The following is a 19,253-nucleotide window of genomic DNA, read 5'->3' on the forward strand; positions in this document are numbered from 1 at the left end:
GGTGCAATCTTTTTAGAAAGAACATTTGGTGAAATCTAGCAAAATGTGTGCGTGTGTGTATGTGTGTACATATATATGAATAGTTACCATTTTTTCAACCAATTACTGTAATTTCCAAGCAATTATTGAATAATTTTTTATTGAATTCTTATCAAACATTTATCATAAGTTTCCATATCTAATAAGGTCTTATCCCTACTCTACTTCCATTTCTGTGTGTATGTGTGTGTGTATATATGTATATATACATTTATACATGTATATTTTAACCCAAAACCTCATTAAATAGATCTTTTCTTTCTCCTCCTCCCCCACCACCTCTGGCCCCTCTTCTTTTTCTCCTCTCTTCTTATCTATAGGAGCATAGAATTTAAAAACAAACAAAAAACAAAGCAAAACAAAACCTCATTCTACCTAAATTGATACATAGAAGGAGTTCTTAACTAAATTAAGAGAAAAATGTAATTAGTAAATTCATGCAAAGTAGAAGACAAAATGCTGACTACAAAGTCCAGTATTGTATCTGTTTTCATGTAAAACTGATTACCCATTTTTCATTAATATATTTAAACCAAGCATAAAAGTACAGTATGGTATCCATCAGTAAAGTTTTCAATTGTTTTATTTGAGTTTATCTTCATTTTCAGATACATAAATATTCTGTTCTAATCATATTATGTTTTTTGTTTCTCCTTCATCCCTAATTTTTAAACCCTTAATTCTCTTTCAACACATCTATTGTTATTCCCTTGATTTCCTTAGTTGTTTAACATTTATTTCTCCTCTGTGTCTCACTAAGAAAAACAACACCCAAAGGTTAGTTTAAGAAATTATTACTAATGGCCACTGTGACCCAGTGACAGTTTTAGGCCATATCATTTAGATTTTCTGTGCCTCCTGTTTCTCGTTTTCTGAAACTTGTCATAATGACACCGACCTCCTGGCCCTCCAAGGAGGCTATGAAACTCATTACTGTTCACAAGACATAGAACTATTATTTTGGCTGAAGACACAAATGTTTCCCATCTATGACTTTGCAATCTGTCATAATATTTCCATATATCCCACAATCTTTCTTTTTTTATGCTAAAAGAACAGAGTTACTCCTTGACATTTTTAAATGTATTATATCACTTTGAGATGAAGTTTTCTCCAAAACAAATAAATAAAACTAAAGATATAAGGTCTCTTATCCATGAAGGTTAGGGGCCATGGCCGATAGAAAATAATTTTGAAAAGCCCAGGTTTTCAGACCCAGAATTTAATTTTGTCTTCTCTATATGACAACTGCTGTCTAAGGGTATTTTGATGCTATTATGATTGGAAGAAAGAGGGTGAGGGATTATACTGAATGTCGGATATGAGCATCCCTGAAGGATTATAAGAGCTTTATTTTGAACAAGAGAAGATAATCTGTTTGGGAGTCTAAGGTTTGCAACCTTAGGTCTAACCTTGCCAGGTTCGCCACATGTAAAGTGGGTTGTTTCTTTCATTGTGTTCATGTTGGGAGATAGCTCTCTCTGTCTTATCCCCACTTTATTTTCACTGCTATATTCCCAGAACCTATTAATAGAACAATAACTGGGAAACAATTGCTGACTGACTATGTGATTCTTATTCCATCTAACATCTTGGGAAATATTGTAGCACTATATGTTCATCATAATCTATGCTCACTCTAAAAACAAGAAAAACCAAACAGAATTGGCTTGAGATGTCACGTAGTGGCAATGAAATCTTTTATCTTTCTATAAATCAAAAACAGAAATTTTCTGAGAGAAATTACTATCTAAAAATAAACTGTGGAATGAAGTATAGCACCAGAATTGTGTCTTATTTAGAAGAAGCAGGAGCACTTCCATAATGCATATACTAGAGTTAATTTTTTTTCTTAGATAGCTTAGGGTGTTTAACAAATATTTGGGAAAATATTTTTTACCTAATTCATCAAGATTCAAATTGAATATCCCAGGAGCAATTAAATTGCTTAAGTCAAACTCTTTCATATTGAACATTTTCTTCTTGGAGTGTAAATAAAACTATCAAGTTACTGACTCTCATTTTGAGGGTAGACAAAGAGGAGAAAAGCAAAAAAGGAATAACAATGATTCCTACTAACATGACAAAGATTAAACAAACAAAATGTATTCACATTTTGTGGCCCTAAATAATTAATGTAGTAAGATATATAAACATGAGAGGATTAGATTTAATTAGAAATGTGCTTCTAATAAACATGCAACATAATTATATTACATAATTAACATTTTGAATGTAAATATCTCACTACTCATACACAATAGAGTGTATAAAGTTTCTGTTCTGTGCATTATTATTTCTGAAAGCATTATTTCCAGAGACTTCTCTATTACTATCAAACATTGCCTTATTGCCAGGATTAATTTTAATGACATCAATGGCAAAGACAAATTATTTAGCCACCGTATTCTGAGCAAATCTTTTTTATTTCATTTTGTTACAGAGAATGCTTCTCACCTTCTGGGTGTTTTCCTTTCAATTAAAGACGTCTAAGTCCAATAAATTTTAAAGCAATCTTACAGTTCTTCAAGATCTAGTAAAAGCAGATGAGAAAATATTTTCTAGATAGGATCTTTAAACAATTTAAATAAAAGAAACCCTTTCAACCAGCTAGTCATTTTAGACTAGTAAATAATTTTAGTAAAATTTTAGTAAAATCCAAAAAATACATTATTTCACTGGATCATTTGACAAGAACACAGCTTCAAGCCAGATGTCATCATGAGGTGACCAAATGTAATCCTACACTTGTGGACTTGACTAAATTTTGTTGGAGCCACAAACTACATAACAATCTTGTTAAGGAAAACTAGCAGAAGAATTAATGAAAGATCTCCAGATAAATATAAAATAAATACAAGCTGCCAAATGCATTGTAAGAAAAGATTTTAAATCCTTCTTTGAAATTATAGCAATCAGTCTTATTTCTCCTTCAGGGATACTAGGGACTATGTTAACAATAACAGCCTTCATCAGGACACAAGAAACACAGTAATCCTGGAATTTATGTGTCGAAGATGCGGCACTATGAGATGAAAGAGGCTGAGCTTCTAAAGCACTGTTTTAAATATAGCCACCCTCCTACCAGAAACATCTCTTTTGTACTTGACAGGCATTAAAAATTAACACTCACATTTGACCCGCTATCCAATCTGCGTTTTGTTTGCTGTGGCAACTACAATGACCTTAATCCATCTGGCTAAAGAAAAAGCTATCTCTTCCAACTCTAGACATGACAGAAACATTGATTACTTTACATTTGAAGTTTGAAATAATTTTACCATTAATGTGACTGGAGAGATTTGTAAAGCTTTCTAGTGTTCACACCCATGGGTTGCTTTTGACCTTCTAGTCATATGCTTTCAATGAAGCACCTTAAAAGCAGGGGCAAGGAGACTGTGGCTATTTTTAACTTGTACTAATTTATCCCTTTCACGGGTTTCAAAGATTTTCAATTTTTCTCACCCTGGAATATCAAATTTCTATTAATGCAAAAGCACTATGTATGTTTTCCTCTGGGCTGAATTGTGGCACCCAATTTATTGCCTATCAGATAATGCTATTATCAGGTATGAGGGTCTAAGTTGCAACTGTGCTGCCAACCTACATAACTGTCCTACCTTTTAAAATACAATGTATCATAGAATGGATTTATATTGTGTATCAAACAATGAAAATGAGAAACATGTTTTTAAAATAACATTAATCTCTGTGGTGTAGGAAAATAGAAGAAACTGACAAATGAATAGCAATGAATAAATATGATGAGGAATCTGTTAAATCATAATGAATTAATTCAGTGGACCTACTGCTATGCCAAGCTATGAGCAACCCCTTCCTGAACCAAGTATTTTAATGAAATATGTCATTTAATACTTACAACGCTATGACATAGGTACTATTATCATTATTTACATTTTGCAGATAAAGAGAAATGTTTAGTGTAACAAAACTACTTGTGCAAAATCCATGACAAGCTGTAAAGCTTCAACTCAGCACGGTGTTTTTCTCCAAGCCTATGTGTTTAACTATTGCACTCAATATCCTCAGTATAGCTGGGTATTATAAAGTATCAGTCAATGTTTTGTTTTGTTTTGTTCTGTTTTTAGTTTTTTTCTCAGACTGTCTTTCATCTTGTGATTCTACCCTATTTTGTCAATTGATTTAAGATCACCATTGCACCAAGTATTAGCAAAACTAGAGAATTAAACTGTTAAAGTCTTGATGTGAACACCACTTATAAAATACAAGCTAACCTACTGAAACCATCAGACATAGAAGCAACGTTCAGAATCATAGGTCGTAAGTCCTTAAATTCACAGATGAGAAAACCAAGGCCTAAAGAGTTACAATAACTTGAAGAGTTATATAATTAGCAAATGGCACATCTGAATAGAAAACTCTTATTTCTTTTTTTAAAAATTTTGTTTTGATTATTTTCATTTGCTACCAATATTTTTATTGTAAGAAATAAAAAGGTATCACAAATACACAAACTGTTTTCTCTTTTTGCTTCATTTAATTTAGCTTTCACATAAGTGAACGCATTGGACTGTGATATTTCAACACCAATTTTGAAAAAAACAATGTATTTCATCATCTGACAATAAATATCTAAATTTGTATTCTAGAACCCAGCAAGACATCCATTTTCTAAAGGATTATTGGTATGAAACCCTCTGAATTTTCTGACGTGTAACCTTTGCCACTACAACAGAAACACCACTGCACTTCTCCCTCTCCCGATAAGTCAGAGTAAGGGGCGTTTGAGAATGGCTGACTCCAGAAACCCTGGGTCATAAAGCATCCCTTACTTGAGCTACTTTTAAAAGCAGATTTTTAATCATAGGGTACTTAATGAAAGTTTTGGTGGTCCTTGAATGACATATTTTACATTACATTTTTACCTACTTTTCTTTTTTTTTTTTGAGACGGAGTCTCACTCTGTCGCCCAGGCTGGAGTGCAGTGGCCGGATCTCAGCTCACTGCAAGCTCCGCCTCCCGGGTTTACGCCATTCTCCTGCCTCAGCCTACCGAGTAGCTGGGACTACAGGCGCCGCCACCTCGCCCGGCTAGTTTTTTGTATTTTTTAGTAGAGACGGGATTTCACCCTCTTAGCCAGGATGGTCTCGATCTCCTGACCTCGTGATCCACCCGCCTCGGCCTCCCAAAGTGCTGGGATTACAGGCTTGAGCCACCGCGCCGTATTCTCCTCCTCAGATGGGAAAGGTCTAGATAAACTGGCCTATATCCCATAGCCTTTCTCCACATTGGTTAAGAACAGCTCAACACAGGGAAGACCAGAAGTAAATGACCTTTAAAAAGTGTAATCATAACTATTGCCAAAATAATCTTATTAATCATAGAAAATGGCTTCTATTCTGCTGCTCCTTGTTCTGTCACACAGCTGTTCCTGTGAAAACACTTGTTTATAGGTTCTGTGTAATTTTGACTCCGTGCATAATCTATCTTAATTTTAAAAGTTATACTCAGAGTGGATGTGCTAATATACTAAGAAACATCTGTTAACATTATTTATTTTCTTTATTTAATCTTTTTCGTAGATTCACTTGTTTTAAAATATCCTTGGCTTATCATCTCTTTGCAAATTTCTTAACAAACCATTTTAACAGCTAAAAATAAAAATTTTTAAATGAACTCCAGATAAATATGAGGTTTCAAAACTATGTGGAATCTCTGCCCATGTCCCTCTTTCCTCACAAAGAATTCCCTGCCTTCTGCAGTGGGGCAGACAACCAACCCGTGGATGGACAGGGTGCATGAACAGGTGGGACTGAGTCAGGTTCAGTCAGTCCACACATGTCCACCTCCAGCTTGAGAAGCAGCCACATCTTCTCATTTTGCCGAGAATCACAAATAACACTCAGAAGCACAGGACTTGGAAGAATATCATAACCGTGAGGAGATGTTTCCACTCTAAAACATGGCCAAAACTGTGGATCCAGGCAAGAATACAGAAACTTGAAGAGAAGCAATAACAGAGAGGCCTCAACCTGGGACCAGCTGCCTTCCTCCAGCCAATGTTTGATTATCTCTTAGCCCTTCAGATTTTTAGGCAGTCCATGGAAGAAGGCAGGAGAAAAGAAACCCTGTTTACTGAATTTAAGATGGAACTAATTTGGAAAACCCAAAAATGAGAGACATTACATTATCTGCCATTAGGCAGCACAGGAACTTAAAATAGAGATTCAGTTGAAATAAAAATATATAGTTACAGTATTTGCACATGAAACTACATAGCCCTAAGTATACCTACATAAAGAATGTATTGCTCACATGCTTGTGTTCACTGTTATGCACATTTTTGTTCATAATTTCATCCTCTTAAGACTCGGATGAATTCTCATAAGGAATTGTAGACAGGTAAAAAACATTTCAGAGAATGGCATGGGAAGAAAAGGGAAAGAGAAGGTGTTTAGCACTTAGTGAGCACTTTAAAATGATTTGCTAAACTTAGCAGGAATATGGTCGAGGGTCCCATATTATCATCCTCCTTTAACTTAGAAATCTTCACGAAGAAGAACACTGGGAAATCGACACTAGATCCACTACAATGTCTTCCTTTTTCTCTATAAATTAGCTATCCATAACATGTCTTATCTGAGACTTCACCACTTACATTCCCAGGGAATTCCCTGGAAGAATAACTACCAGGGGTGTGTCAGAATTATTAGTACATGCCTGTCTGCAAAGGGAAACAAATCATTACAATATATGTGCATGCAATTTAGTGTCTCTACAAATCTATTTCAAAATAAAAGATAATTGATAGTTAACTATATTCTAGAAAGGAAGAAGGGTGATTCACCTCTTTTTTTTTTTTTTTTTTTTTCAGACAAAGTCTCGCTCTTGTTCCCCAAGCTGGAGTGCAATGGCATGATCTCAGCTCACTGCAACCTCCGCCTCCCAGGTTCAAGAGATTCTCCTGCCTTAGCCTCCCAAGTTGCTGGAATTACAGGCACCTGCCACCATGCCCTGCTAATTTTTGTATTTTTAGTAGAAACAGGGTTTCATCATGTTGGCCAGGCTAGGCTCAAACTCCTGACCTCAGATGATCTACCCACTTCAGCCTCCCAAAGTGCTGGGATTACAAGAGTGAGCCACTGTGCCTGGCCTCACCTCTTTCTTAATAAAAAGTCAGATTCACTTCTCACTCCTTGAAACTTTGGGATTTAATTATACTAATAAGAAGGGTAAACATTTTTAGCCTTCTCAGAGTTTGTTTGAGATTAGTATTAAAATTAGTTGTCAAATATTCATAGATTCATTGCAATTTTCTACACACTGTAAAGAGTTTGTTAAACTAGAAAATTTACAAATGATTTTAGTCTGTAATTGGTTTTCTATTTTTTAGATTTCTTTGTTAAAAAAAAATTCTCAGGAAAATTTTCAAGTTACACTGTGAACAGAAAGTGTAAACTTCTATAGTTATTATCATACCCACTTAAAAATAATCACTCTTTTTTTGTTGTTGTTTGTGTCTTTGAGATAGAGTCTCGCTCTGTTGCCTAGGCTGGAATGCAGGGGCAGAATATTGGCTCCCTGCAACCTTCACCTTCTGGGTTCGAGAAATTCTCCTGCCTCAGCCTCCTAAGTAGCTGGGATTACAGGTGCCTGCCACCACAACCATCTAATTTTGGTATTTTGAGTAGAGATGAGGTTTCACTATGTTGGCCAGGCTGGTCCCAAACTCCTGGCCTCAAGTGATCTGCCCGCCTCGGCCTCTCAAAGTTCTGGGATCACAGGCGTGAGCCACTGCACCCAGGTGATAACCACTTTTTTATGAGAAGAAAATCAATATTATGCAAAATGGTTAAGAGAGGAAGGAAGACATCAAATCCAAGGAGAAACTAGACAGTGCATGGCCTGGCATTATAAGTAATAGAGTGCAATCCCCAAGGAAGATCTAAGCCATCTTCTTAGAGCAATTCTGGGTGAATAAATAAGAAGTGATTATGGTAGTAGAAAATGGCTGTGTTTTCTACTAATGAAATTAAGAAGTTGAAACTAAGCTACATTATAAACTTGAAGAACTGTCTTTTATTAAGTGGATTAGCTCCATTAATGCTTTTAGCTGCATTAATCTTCCTTATCTAAACCAAGCATGTTTTAACAAATGAAAATATGACATGCTCTAGGTCAACTTTCATCTGCAGCAGCAGTAAGTTTTAAAAATATTAAAAAGAAAGAAGATATTTAATTACCTAATCACATTGCAGGGCTGAGAAGCAAATGCTTTTCTATAAAATCCCTGGTGAAGGTAAGACTAATTATCTTGGTTTTGCAATATTTTTAAAGACTAATGTTTCGGTAGGGGGAAAAATTGCTGATGACTCAAATGTCAACCTAAGGAATAAGTTTCTATAATCTATTCATTTATAGGAATAGAAAACCTATGTATTTCTTACTCTTTTAGGAGAGAAAAAAATTTGATAAATCTGTAAATGTATAGTTTAGTATATCCTCTCAATTATTATATAATGAATTAAAATAAAAAGAAATGTTAAAACATTTTACATCTGTAAGCCTAATAAGTAGTAGATAAAAGAAAATCTGTACAACAGATCACCAGTAGTTTTTAATCCCATCTAACTGAAACTTTGTATCGTTTGGCCAACATCAGCTCATCTCCTCTGGCCCCTGACAACCACCATTCTACTCTCTACTTGTATGAGTTCAACTTTTTTATTTTTTATTTTTTTAATGAAAAATAACAATTTTCAAAACCAAAGGTTATTGAGAAGAGGGGCATTGTTTTACATCTTTGTAAATCCCCTTAGCATCTGACTTAATAGAAAACAGCTGGGTTTGCAAAAAAAAAAAAGAAACAAAAGAAAAAAAAAGAAAATCTGTTAAAAGAAATGGTCATCTCAGGTTAAAGAGAGGAATCCGATCAATATGATAAAAATGATTTTCATTAAAAATAGAAAACAAAAATCTGTTTACTTAACCTACCAAAAATTGACATCCCAAAAACTTACAAGAATCCAGCCTTAGATATGAAATCTTGGTAATATTTTCTTTAAAGTCTTACATAAGTTAAGAGTGCCAAGCACTTACTGTTTCTCTTCAACATCATGGAAAATGCTCTATCAATTTTTTTTTTAAAAAGTAAAAAGTACAATTCATGAGAATCAGAAAAGAAAAAAATGACATTTTTGTAGATAATATGTTGTCTAGGTAGAAAACTTAAAGCATTTTACCAAAAAAAATTATTAGAATTTATAAAAGATTTAAACAAGATGAGAGATCCAAAACCAATATACACAGCCTAGAGCCAAGCCACTATAAAGGAAAATTTTATATGCTATTGTGTTAATTATTTATTGCTGAGTAACAAACACTCAAAACTCAGTGGCTTAAATAAACTGCATTTATTTTCTCACAGATACTGCAGGTTAGGAATCAAGAGTGGTTGGGTCCTCTGGCTCGCTCTGGGTCTCACACAAAGGCTGCAATCAAGGTGTTGGCTGAGTTGCAGTCATCGAAAGGCTCACCTAGGAAACAATCTGCCTCCAAGCTTACTCAAGTAGTTATTGGCAGGATGGAGGTACTTGCTGACTGTTGGCTAGAGGTCTCCCTTGATTTCTTCCCTGGAAGCCTCTGATGGGCTTTATTGGAATGATGATGCCAGAGAGAGAGTGCAAGACATGTCACAGCCATTTCTTTGAAGATAAAAGTCAACATTTATTCTTTATTTTTAAAACTCTCCTGCTAAATGAGGAAAGAGGGAAGCTTTATTAATGTGATAAAGTATATATTCTGAAAAAAACACTGAGCATTATTCTTTTTTAAAATAACGTGTAATCTTAGAAAGGACATCTCATCACTTTTGCCATAATCTATTGATTAGAAGCAAGTCCCTAGGTCCAGTGCTCACACTAGGGGAAGGAGACTGCACAATGGCATGAGTAGCACAATGGCAGGTACCATTGCCAGACATTTTCGAAGCAGCCAACCACAGCTATACAGAAAAAAAATCATCCTTTGACTTTTCTAATTTTCCCTGGGGCACAGGAATGGGCTTATAGTTAAAATTCTTGTAGGAAAATTATCTTCATTTTGCCAGGCTTTACCTGTGGTGGCCATGCATCTGGCTTTACCAGAGAAGGTTTGCCTTATACCTATTGCCCAGTATTCTATCTAATTAGTACTACCTTTCATTCTAAAGGAGCCCCAGGTTAGACAATAAATTAAATGGTCACCCTAGATCTTAGACCTTAACTAGGTTCCTTCCTAAGTTAAGTTTATTAGATCATGGACAAAAGCATATTAGCTGGATGTGGCGGCAGATGCCTACAGTCCTAGCCACACAGGAGGCTGAGGCTGGAGGGCTACTTGAGTCCAGGAGTTCGAGGCTGCAGTAAGCTATGATCATGCCACTATGCTCCAGCCTGGATGACAGAGTGAGACCCTTTCTCTAAAACAAACAAGCAAACAAAGGAAAAGTAAACAAACTATGGATGTCTCCCATAACACATGAGTGATACATTCCCACAAAGCCAGCAGGATCTATAACCAGGAGCATGGTATGTGCACATAAAATTGACACTTCTTCAGTGCCAATAGACAGTTATCATACAAAGGGCAGAGTGACCTTTGGCTATCTAACATAAAATTTCGTCAAAGAAATATTAGCTCCTTAGGTTCCTGAAAATGAAAAATGAATACAGACTACAGACCACAGGAGGTCTTTAAACCTCCTGTAACTACATGGGGGTTTAAATCCTGATGAGGAAATTTCCTAAAAAAAATGTTCCATAATACATATACCTCAATCCATTTTCTCAAAAGAAATGAATACCTACAAGCCATTAAATATCTCCAATTCACTATGGTAGCACTGAGGAGAACAATAAGAAATAAAAGGCACGATTTCTGACTTCAGTATGTTTCTGGTATCTTGTGTAAAGATAGGGCCTGAAGAAAAAAAAAAAAAAAAAAAATCATGAATTAAATGATCCACAGCAAAGAAGTCCTAGAGGATGTTAACAACTTAAGACATAAAAAACGTGTGAAAAGATCACTAATAACTGGACTACTTCAGGATGGTTTTGCAGAAGCAAGATTTTATTAAGGTCTAAAAAATAGAACATACTTAAGTAAGACTAGAGAGGAAGAAGGCTTCAAATAAGGCCCTGATGCAAAGTACTGAGATGGAAAAGCCAAAGAACAGATTCCACAGCTAAGGAAAGTAGTTGTGATGAGGCTGGGAAGGCAGATTACAGTCATAGTGTGAAGGACTTCAAAGACAATGCAAGAGAGTAACAGAATCAATGTGATAATTTTAGATTAACCTGACTAAATTATAACAGAATATATATATATACATATACATATACATATACACAGAGAGAGACACATATACATATACATATACATATACACAGAGAGAGACACATATACATATACATATACACAGAGAGAGACACATATACATATACATATACATATACACAGAGAGAGACACATATACATATACATATACATATACATATACACAGAGAGAGACACATATACATATACATATACATATACATATACATATACATATACACAGAGAGAGAGAGAGAGAGATGGAGTCTCTCTTTGTAGCCAGGCTGGAGTGCAGTGGTACAATCTCAGCTCACTGCAACCTCTGCCTCCCGGGTTCAAGCAATTCTCCTGCCTAAGCCTCCGGAGGAGCTGGGACTACAGGTGTGCGTCACCACGCCCAGCTAATTTTTGTGTTTTTAGTGTAGACGGGGTTTCACCATGTTGGTGACAATAGTCTCGATCTCTTGACCTCTAGATCCACCCACCTCGGCCTCCCAAAGTGCTAGGATTATAGGCGTGAGCCCCCACACCCAGCCAATTAATTACATTATTAATTATAAAAGATCAAAGGCAAAAAGACCAATCAGTTTTGACATTAAAAAAAAAAAAAAAAAAAAAAAAAAGAGTGGTGTGGTGGCAGTGAGATTAGGAAAAAAAAAAAAAGACAAATGCAAACAACATATAAAAAGTATAAGTAACTAATTGGTCTTGGGGGTTAAACAAGAATGAACTAAAGGCAACTTCAGGATCAAGCCTGGGTGACCAAAAGCCAATGGTGGTGGAGTAAGTAATGTAAGTAATCAAATTGAGACATGTGTAGGAAAGTAAATACTATTTCACATTCTTCTTATAATACACTGCCTTCTCAGTTTTTTCCTTAACCTTGACAGAGATGTGAATCTGAAGAAATGTTTCTTCTCTGGTAAGAAAAAACTTGCTTCTGTAAAAAAAAAAAATATATATATATATATATATATATATATTTTTTTTTTTTTTTTTTTTTTTGAGACGGAGTCTTGCTCTGTCACCCAGGCTGGAGTGCAGTGGCCGGATCTCAGCTCACTGCAAGCTCCGTCTCCTGGGTTTACGCCATTCTCCTGCCTCAGCCTCCAGAGTAGCTGGGACTACAGACACCCGCCACTTCGCCCGGCTAGTTTTTTGTATTTTTTTAGTAGAGACGAGGTTTCACCATGTTAGCCAGGATGGTCTCAATCTCCTGACCTCGTGATCCGCCCGTCTCGGCCTCCCAAAGTGCTGGGACCACAGGCTTGAGCCACCGCACCCGGCCAAAAAATATATATTCTACCATAAGATAAATAAGTGAGCAAATTTGGCTAACAATTTTTGTTCTAATTCAGGGTCAGAGAGATGACTAGAAGGACCTGTAGCAAAATGTAGAGCACAGGCACCATATTCAAGGGATATCTTTCGCTCACTTCAAGTCAACGGTACTCTGAAGGAATTCACGCTGAATATGGTAAGACATTCTGATCTTTAAAGAGAAGGCAAAATAAAGATTTTCCAAGTATTATATGTCTCAGACTTATTTTCTTCCTAGTCCATCTGAAAGCCATAAATTTTGCTTATTATCTCATTTATTCATTTAGTGTTTCTCTTTTATCAAGAGATATGTGTTCCTTTTATTCTTCATTAGACACATCCAAGGACAGTGAAATTAAATCTAGAGAGATACAGACTGGCAGAAAACAGAGAGTCATGACCCGTATTTATGAAAGAGTAGCAAAGCAATTGACTTCTGACATTTAAATATACATACAAAGGACCATAATCTCCAAGTAAATACTTTTTTGATATAATATTTAAGGTTAAGGCTAAAGAGTTTATATCATGCATGTAAAGTTTTATGAGAAGGACTGATAGTTATTATGAAATGTATGCACGTATAACACTTTACATATTTTTTTTACATTTGTCCTCTTAAAACAGTTACCAAAAAGCAAAACTTAAAAATGGCCAAAAAAGCTCCAAAAAAATGAATATGTGTACAACAATTTGACTTCTCCATGCAACAGGCAGCTCTACACATAAAAAAAAATTGATTGAGGGTGATCTATGGACTGATAGTTCAGTTTAGAGATATTAATATTTAGCAATGTTTTATGTTTCCTTTAGCTTGCTTGATGAACCTTGTCTTCCCAGTATACCTCTTGTCTATACATATATGAAATATTGGTTACTTATTTGGTTTGTTTCTTTCAGATTACATGAGTCAACAAGCTAATAGCAACAAGAAATGAATGTTTCCTAATGTCTATTGCCAAAAAACAAGGAATGCTGAACACTTAGAAAGTTTTCTCCCCAGACTTGCTATGAAAAGAAACCTTTTTATCAGAAATTGTGATGATTTATGAAACCATTGGTTTCTAATATTTTATTAGATCAATCAAGCAACATATAATATAGACATGAATTGAGCCTTAAACATATTCATATCTAACATCACCTCTACCTTCAAGGAGCTTCCAGTTGAGTAGGAATAAATAAGACACACAAAAAAGAAAAGCAAATTATATATGATATGTTATTCACTTCAAAAATATTGAAGCTGTTAGATTGTTAATAAATGTTGCAAAGAATGTGGTGCCAAGGTATCCAGGAACAAGCCTGCATATTAGCGTCTGAGGACCTCAATTCTGCTCTTACTAATTTGGTGAACTTGCACAAATTAATTGAACAATCGATCGCGCCATTGCACTCCAGCCCGGTCAACAAGAGCAAAGCTCCGTCTTAAGAAAAAAAAATTACCTAAACGCTCATTTTTGCATCTGTAAATTAAATTTGATGACACCTAGCTCATAGTATTACTATAAAGACTAAATGAAATGTTGTGAAAACACTTACCATAGTTTTCTTGCACATTACAAGAGTTAGATAAAATTTTTAAAAACGGAGGGAGAAAATGGGATTTTAATAATTTGTAAAAAGACACAGATTGCAGCTTCTAAAACTACCTAGGAGTCATAGGTCATGTTTAAAAGTAAATATAAAAATAATACAAATGTAATATTAAAATATTTTAAAAATTAATAAAACTGCCAAGGAACAGGATGTCCACTCTGAACAATGTGAGCAAAATCTCCCAGTGAGGACCATGAAACAGCCCCGCGCTGGGTAGTAAGCAGCCTTCCTCACACAAACACAGTTGTGCTGGGCCCAACATGGCGACTTCTCAGTTTCCCACAAGATCTTTTACAAAGGACATATTTTACCCACAAGGATCAATGCCAGAACTCTCTTTATGCCATCCCACAGATAATTTCTGAAAAGAATCACCTTATGTTTAATGAGTTAAACTTTTTGTTTTAAGACAATGAGGGATATTTATCTCTAGCTCATTTAAGTAAATATAATGTCTTTAAGAATTGCTAAGATTTGGTTTCTGGGTTTTATGATCTTATGTATTTTAACAGATTATTTATATACTTTACCATCCCTACTCTCTGATATTTAACACTGTGGTTCACCAGTGACCCCTTATATGTCAAGGGTATTATTTTTATGATCTCTCTGTTTTTGATCTGCTCTTGTTCACTGGTTTTTCTCGAGTACCATAAAGAATTTCTCATACATAGTGGGTACAGTGAATGGACCCATGACTATTACCTTTGGGGGCACACTTATGCCAAGAATGCCTCCTCTTTTTCCTACAGAGCTTAGCAACATTTTGTTTTATTAATTTGTCTTCTGAAATTCTATATCTCTATAGAATATTTTCAACTTAGAAAAGAGAATGGTATTTATTTGTATGTCTTAAACCAAAAGCCTAGGGCTTCCATGAAAAATATTCAACATAGTCCTAGACTTTATTACTCGTATGTAACAGAAATGGCATGTACTACTTAGGCAAACATTTAATATTATATATTTTCTTCATGTTTATTTATATCAGTTTATTTGACACAAGAGAATCCCCAAAAAGCAACAGCAATAATTCATTAAAATTACATTAATCCCTTATGTAGACAACAGGCTATCCCCTACATAGTATATTCTGTGTTTTTAAAAACATATCAATACACAGAACACATGAGACTGGGGAAAAGAAGAAAAAGTAACAAATACAAAACTAAAAATGTCAAACATCAAAATTATAATTTTCTATCAACAGATTTTCCACTATGAAAGCTTCTACATCCAGAAAGCCTAAATGCTATAAAATTATTGTTATTCAACATTTTACCACTATTCTTATGACAAATATCCAGAATTTCACACTTTTTAAAATGTGTTGGCTATTGTTTTTTCTTTAGATAGAATACACAAATTAGACTGAGGCTAAAGTTTCCTCAGCAATTTACATTACTAATGAGGTCTAAGAATCTAGAACAGAAGCTAAATAAACAAGGAAAATGATAGGTTGGATGTAATCAACTTGTTGGGAATAATCCATTAATAGCTTGGGTTTTCTTTATCTTTTGATCTCTTTTCTGAAAAATTTGCAAAGTTTTAAATACTTTTACAATAATTGTTTATATAGAAAAGCTATTTTAAATAATATGTTTAGCTATTTCTTTAAACAAGAACAGAGGACCTCATTCTACCTCCTAGACAATGTTCATTTTTTGCCAACATATTCTTCAGCCAAGTCAGAATGTGAAACCAGAAGTGATAAATAGTCTTACCTTTGGTCCCAGAGTTCCTATTTATTTATTTATTTATTGTACATATTTAAGGTATGCAATATCATGTTCTGATATATATAATGAAATGATTACTGCAATCAAACAAATTAACATATTCATCATCCCACATAGTTACCCTTGTGTGTGTCAAGAGAATCCAAAATCTAGTCTTTCAGCAAAAATTCTGAAAACAATGCAATATTATTAACAGTAGTCCTCATGTTGTAAATTATATCTAGTGAAATAAGCTAGACAGAAAAAATACTGCATGATCCCACTTATTATTTGGAATCTAAGCTAAAAACCAGTATTATTTTTACAGTAGAAATTAAATAATTTTTGATGATGTCAAAAAGTCTCTTTTATCATGGTGAGAACATTCTTAAAGAGTTGTAACATTGCAGTTAAAATGTCATGACATATTTGTTATATTGAAATACCATGTTCATTCTTTATTAAAAGTTTGTGTTAATTTTTATGTGTTATTATTTTATTTCTAGGGTTTGACATTCAATATCTATTTGTAGTTATGACAGGCACTTTTATAAACAATATTATCTTTTTTAATGTTTTTAAAAATAAAAATCAGTATCCCTTTCATTGGGATTTCACTAATTTCACACTTGTCAAAATGTTAAACAAGGACTACTCAGGGCATGGCATTATTATTTGCAGAATAAATTAACACTGCAAACCACATGTTGTTTAATTAGTAAAACAGTCTGAATAAACATTTAATAGCACAAACTCTCTTCATTCCTGAATGTATGCTGAATCTATACATCTTCATATTTTTGGTGGTGGTAGTTGCTGACGATACAGATGTGAACAAAACAGACCAAAGGTCCTGCCCTCAAGGGCATGACATTCTAGCACAATAGTGTTTATCACAGTAGTGAAAGCAGTATTGAGTGCCATTGATCTCTTTGAGACTGGTTGGTTTCCAAAGAAGCTGATGTTTCTTAAGTTATGCCTTTCCTCCCAAAAGACAATCCAAAATATATTACTTTCTTAGTGTCTATATTGTACTACTCATTTGAGTGCATTATTTAAAAGCTGTCATTACCTTACAACAATCCTGCAAAGTAATCACTACTATTTTAAACTTATACATGAGTAAACTAGGCTTCACAAAGGTTATATAACTTGTCTTGGGTGGTAGATTCAGGTTCCCAAGTTCCACCTTATTTTTATTTATAAGTGTATTTACATTTTAGGTTCACTTCAAGATTAATTTCTAGAAGAATTTTCACTATGGATTTGTGAATATTTTCTTTGTTGAATATTTATTCTTTTATTTATTCAGATGGCAATTTATTGAATAAACCTGAAACAAACTTATGCACTGGATTCTAGAAATATAAAAATTCATAAGACATAGTTTCTGCCCTTACAGGTCTTAGAATCTAGTACAAAGAGAGGGATGGCATGTGTGCGTATATGTGCATAAAAGTGTTACAGGAGCTAAAATAGAATTATATGCAGAAAACAGTCTAGTCATAGAGGGGATGAACATCCATTCTGACGGAGAGGTCAGACTTTAGATGATTGTGTAGGGTCTCAAAAAATGTGAGTTGGAGAATAAAAATCAAAGCAGCAACAAGTTCAATGATATAATGGAATTAAAGAACATGGTACTTGGGAAAATGCAATCATTGGGTAGATTTGGTATATGGACTACAGTGGTTTCAAAGGTGAGTGGGTAACGAAAGGTTTTTTTATGCCATGGTAAATAATTAGGCCTCTCTCCAGTAGTCTTCGAAGTATCTTAAGCAAAGAAGCAACACAATACAATTTGTGTTTTAGAATGATCATTCTGTGGAAATGTGAAGAATGGATACTGGAATCCTAAAGGCAGAGAGACCAATTTGAAGAGCATTTAACTGGTACAGGAAGGAATGAATAGAGCTGAAACTAAATGAGTACCAACAGCGTTAAAGAAATGTTAATGAGGTAGCATTGCTAATTGCTGATCACCAAGCATATTTTAGGATTGAGAAAAACAGAGGGGTTAGGAATGATTCCAGTCTACTAGATTACGATGAAATCTTTCAGCAGAGGTTCATGTGTATAAGGAATGTGGGAGATAGGTCAGGCTTAAACAGTTTGGATAGGTTGATTTTAAGAATTCTGTCAGATACTCAGCTAGCAGATACTCCATCCAGTAGGCAGTTGGAATATGAGTCTGAAGCTCAGAAGAAAGGTCTAATACTTTAAGTCCTTGCCCAGACTGAGCTTGACCTGATGTTTCCTAAATGTGGTCAGGACTTTTGAAATCTTACGCTCAACAACTGCTTGTACAAAAATAATCCTCTAAACTTGCCAGGAATTTAATAAGCTCACCTTCCTCTCAGGGATGATAGGCTTGGTCTAGTTGATTTGGAAAAGACATTGTGTTCAGTAAACCAATCTTAAAATACAATTAGAGTTAATCTCAGCTCTACCATTAATTTTCAATGTGACCTTAGGTGCTTATTTAACCTTCCTGTGTTTTAGTGTCCCAGCTGCAAAATGCAAATACTTCAATACAGGCTAACACACCATGTCAAAGGAAAGAAAAGTAATATAAACTTTACTAAAGTGCTTAGTAAATACAAAATCTTATATAAATGCTAATATATTTCCCCATATTTTTACTGTGCTGGTAATAGTTTTTAGAAAGGAAAGCGGTGACAGGCACAAAGTACTACTCTACCACTGGTTGCAAAGTGAAAGAAAAAAATGGAATAAAATGCACATATAACTCCCCCTAATACATTATCTATGTATTATCTGGCACTTTTCACTAGTGACTAAAATAATGCATATGAATCACTATGAGTTACTATGATTGAACTGTAATATCATCAGCTGCTATTCTATCTTGTGAAAAATTACAGTCCTGGCCAGGTGTGGTGGCTCATGCCTGTAATCCCTCAGCACTTTGGGAAGTCGAGGCAGGAGGATCACCTGAGGTCAGGAGTTCCTGACCAGCCTGGCCAACATGGCAAAACCCCATCTCTGCTAAAAACACAAAAATTAGCAGGGCATAGTGTTGTGCTCCTGTAGTCCTAGCTACTCAGGAGGCTGAAGCAGGAGAATTGCTTAAATGTGGGATGCAGAAGTTGTAGTGAGCTGAGATCACATCACTGCACTCTAGCCTGGGCCTGGGCAACAGGAGACTCCATCTATACAACAACAACAACAACAAACTACAGTCCTGCTTGTGACATTCTGGTATTTATTTCATGTGGA

This window comes from Macaca thibetana, chromosome 6 (assembly GCF_024542745.1).
Source record: "Macaca thibetana thibetana isolate TM-01 chromosome 6, ASM2454274v1, whole genome shotgun sequence".
NCBI lineage: Eukaryota > Metazoa > Chordata > Mammalia > Primates > Cercopithecidae > Macaca > Macaca thibetana.